General features: G+C 46.7%; 1 pseudogene; it reads right to left on the bottom strand.

Moving 5' to 3' along the window:
• LOC107118200 overlaps positions 1–3,803 on the bottom strand; it is a 5,632-nt pseudogene extending 1,829 nt beyond the window's left edge.
• Positions 3,804–4,155: the final 352 nt, after the last annotated feature.

Genomic DNA, 4,155 nt, shown 5'->3' on the forward strand with positions numbered 1-4,155 from the left:
GGGGATCTTCGGTTTTCAGGGGTCTGCAAGCGCGGGGGGGGCTGACTATTGGGCTGGACGGGGATGTGCTTGTATCAATACGCTTGCCAACTCCGGGCTGGGAAATTCCTGGAGATTTGGGGGGGATGGGTAAGGCTGGATTTGGGGGGAAGAGAGACCTGGGGGTATAATGCCATCGAGCCTACCTCCTAAGTAGCCGTTTTCTCCAGGTGAACTGATCTCTAGCGTCTGGAGGTAGGCTGTAATACCTCAGGGAGGTCTCCGGGCCCCACCTGGAGATTGGCAACCCTGTGTATTAAGAATGCAATAAATGCCGCTAGACACATGGAGGGGGGGAGTGAGTGTGTGTGTGTGTGAGAGAGAGAGAGAGAGAAAGCAGGAATCGATGATGGCTCAAAGGGGGGGGGGAGAAGGGGTTGAAGCGCTGCATCCAAATGGCTCAAAGTTTCCTGTTTACATTGCTGACATATCCGATGCGAATTAGGCAAAATGAACGTTTGACGCCATCCCACCTGATGCTGTATTGACACCCACCCCCTTTTTTGGCCTTTTTCTTCATCTCTACAAATTAATTGTTTAAACGTCTCCCTTGTTGGCAAAACAAAACAGTCTTATTGGGTTTGAACTGAGGATAGTATGAAGGGGAGGGGGGTACATACCCAATAAGGGGAAAGCATCTGGAAGGGGCAGGAGCCCTGGCTCTTAGTTTAAAATATAAAACAAATGGTTAAAAACAGACTATGAGAGGTGTATGTTTCACAGAAAATGCACAAGTGCTAAGTGCTATAAATAGGCTGTCTTGTAAATAAAGTTAATACAGTGGTATGGGAACTGGTATGGAGCTGCAGAGATTTCTTTTTTTATAAAAAAACCCAGTTCTTTTGCATTAAAAAGTGTTTAATAATAACAATTAGTAAGAGGATCTAGGAATTGTTTCCTTGAAAACTGACACTGAGGAGGGGCAGAGGAAGTCCATTTGCTTACTGAAGGCTACACAACATCCATCAGTGTTCACAACCACAGAGAGAGAGAGAGAGAGAGAGAGAGAGAGAGAGAGGAAGAGAGGGAGGGAGGGAGGGGATGAATTCATATAACTGTACTTCTGTTTTCCACAGTTTGTGCTCCTTTGCTACACAGAAGCATCAAGGAGCATAACGTTTTCATGTGACTGAACATGGTTTGTGAAAAGCTGCTCAGGAACGCCACAGGAAAACTATACACGTTAAGAGCAATCCATTACATGAAATGATCAGCTCTGAAAACACAGATCCTGAAACGTTCTGAGTCCCAAACCATTTGGGGTTGGCTCCACCTGATGTTAGAGATACATGACTGTAATTCCAGACAATGTACCCCTGAAAAGCCAGCTATGACTGGGGCAAATGCCTGGATACACTGGATTGGGTCTACAGCAAAGACGGGAGAGAATTCAAACCCCCTTACCAGGTTTTTCTGATCTTAAACCCCCTCCCCCATACAGCACAATGGTACTAAAAGGTTAGTTTTGTCTTAATGGGCTTCTTTTAAGGTCCGGCATTCCATCCATGGAAGTCCAGCATGAAGTTTAGTTAGCTCTCATTGTTCCTGTAAAGAGAAATCAAATTCATTATAGAAGATCTGGACAGATTTTGCACAGGTAACTCCTAAAGGCTAATTTTAATCTCCACTTTGCAGTTTTGCTTCCCCTCCTTTTTATATGTCTGGCTTGACTAATGTTTTGATTTTATGGTTGGGGGTAGGAACGTGTGTAGTCTATAGAATGCAAAGAGGGCATTACTTTTCCTTCTCCATGTCATGACTTATTATTAAGTAAGCATATACATTAAAATAGATAGTTCAGAAGTTGAAGTTGAGAGCCAATATGGTGGTGGTGGTGGTGAGGGTGATGATGGTGATGGTGATGATGATGATCATACAGCATTGTGTGTAGTATAGCCAGGCTCAGGAGATCCTAAGATTGTCTGGCAGCCTAAAGTTCTAGCTCTTTTAGCATTATGCACCACTAGGTGGCGAGCTAGGCTTATTTTTGGGCTGAGAGAGCTCTGAAAGAGCTGTGACTGACCCAAGGTCACCCAGCTGACTTCATGTGGAGGAGTGGGGAATTGACCCCAGCTCTAAGAATAGAATCCTTCACTCTTAACTGCTACACGATGCTGACTCTCAGCCGCTATGGCGTAATGGCTAGAGTGATGGCCTAGGATCTGGGCAACCCAGGTTCAAATCCCCACTTGTGCCATGGAAGCTTCCTGAGTGACCTGGGGCCAATCACATACTCTCAGCCTAACCTACCTCACAGGGTTGTTGTGAGGAAAAATGGGGAAGAGAAGAATGATGTAAGCCATTTTGCGTCCCCATTGGGGAGAAAGGGGGGGTATAAGAGAATAATAATCGGTGTTGTGCAACATACCTTTAAATGTAGTACTGCTGATTTAAGCATGACAGTGTCCATGCCAACTCATTCATTCTTGAGGGCAGGGGTCATTTCGTAGAAAAAGAGGTGCAGGAGCTCATTAGCATAACATTAGCATAACTCATTTGCATATGCCACACCCCCTGACATCACCGGAAGTGTGTCAGAAGGCAACACCCACCACTCAGGCTCCATTGGACTATTTTGGATTGCAAGCTATTGGGGGGTGGAACATCCAGATCTGTCCTTGCAGAGGAGGGAGAGCTTCTACCTGACTAAAACTTGGTCTTAAAGGTGCCACTGGACTGTTTTGGACCGGGGGGCCGGGAGGGTGCTCTGTAAGTTACCTGGCTGCTTCTTGCTGTGACTGAGGGCTGCTGGGAGCAGGGGGTAGGGCTTGTTGCATGTGCCTGCCCCCTGGGCTCTTTACTGCCAGCAGGGCCGGCCCCAGCTTATTTTGCCCCGTAGGCGAGGATCCCTTCTGGCGCCCCCCCCCCCCCGTGCGCCCCCCAATTTAAAAAAAATAAATGCATTTTAGGAAGAATGAAAAACACAAATGATCAAGAAACTCACAGTGTACGGGGCCAGGTGCAGTTTGGCGCCTCTAAGGGCCGGCCCACTCTAGGCGATCGCCTAGTTCGCCTAGTGAGTGAGCCGGCTCTGACTGCCAGAGCTCTGCTCATGTGTGCTCCTGCAGGAAATGATGCCTGATTGAGGGTGCTTTTTGCAGCCTGCTAAATGTGTAAAAGAGAGTGGCCCAGAGACATGCATTGCTTGCCTGCCTATGGTCATCAGACTGCACCAACGTGAACGGTTTATTTTAAGGATTTCTTCCTTTATTTAGAAACATAAATAAATAATAGGTTGGCCCAAAAAGTAATAGGTTTTTTTAAAAAATCATAGGCTTACAAAAGAAGTCCAAAATGTATTTTTCAAAAAAATATATATCCTGCAATGTTATTATGACAGAATAGCAACAGACAGGCACGGGGCAAAGTTTCAGCCAGTAGGAAGAAACAGATTGAAAGCCTCTTAAATACCATTAGTCAAAGAAGCAAACAGGATGGATTTTGCCTAAAAGTTACCGGATTTTTATCCTGCCCAGGATGGTGTGCATAGCCTTCTCCATTGCACCCGCACAGCTACCCTATGAGGCTGGCTAGGCTGAGGAAAAAATGAGTAGCCCAAGATTTCCCAGTGGGGTTTATAGCAGAGCGGCAGTTTCAAGCCTGCTCCCCCCCCACAAGGCCCTGGCCTGTAGCTACAGCGGGGCTATTTGGGGGCTCCGCCCCCTTCCTGAAAGGGACAACCCCACAAGATTTTCCTCTGAAAAGCACTTTTTTTTAAAAAAAGCTGTGTGGCTCACATACCTGTAGCGCAGCTGAGAAGCCATGCCAAGAAAAGAAACTAGGACCGCCCTCTGTTAGACCCAAGCCCCCTTAAAATTTTTAAAGCTATGGGCCTGCCCAGTTTTAGTCCAATATTCTTAAGTATCACCTCACACTGGCTCTGCTTAACAGGGATGAGGCCAGGCTCACTTGTCCAAAAAGAGAGGTCCCGGGTCTAGGAACCTCCATAGAAAAACCCTCCCCCTGGAAAGCCCCTCATTTCTGTAGGCAAGGGAGTTTGCAGAAAGAAGTCAGGAGTCTTTTCAATTCAGTGCCATCCATGGGAAGCATCTATATGAGAAAACAATTTCCATGCAGCCAAAGGAGATCTACTTGGGGGGGGGCATCCCTCAGGGG

The sequence above is a fragment of the Gekko japonicus genome, unplaced genomic scaffold (assembly GCF_001447785.1).
Source record: "Gekko japonicus isolate JY-2015 unplaced genomic scaffold, Gekko_japonicus_V1.1 scaffold507, whole genome shotgun sequence".
NCBI lineage: Eukaryota > Metazoa > Chordata > Lepidosauria > Squamata > Gekkonidae > Gekko > Gekko japonicus.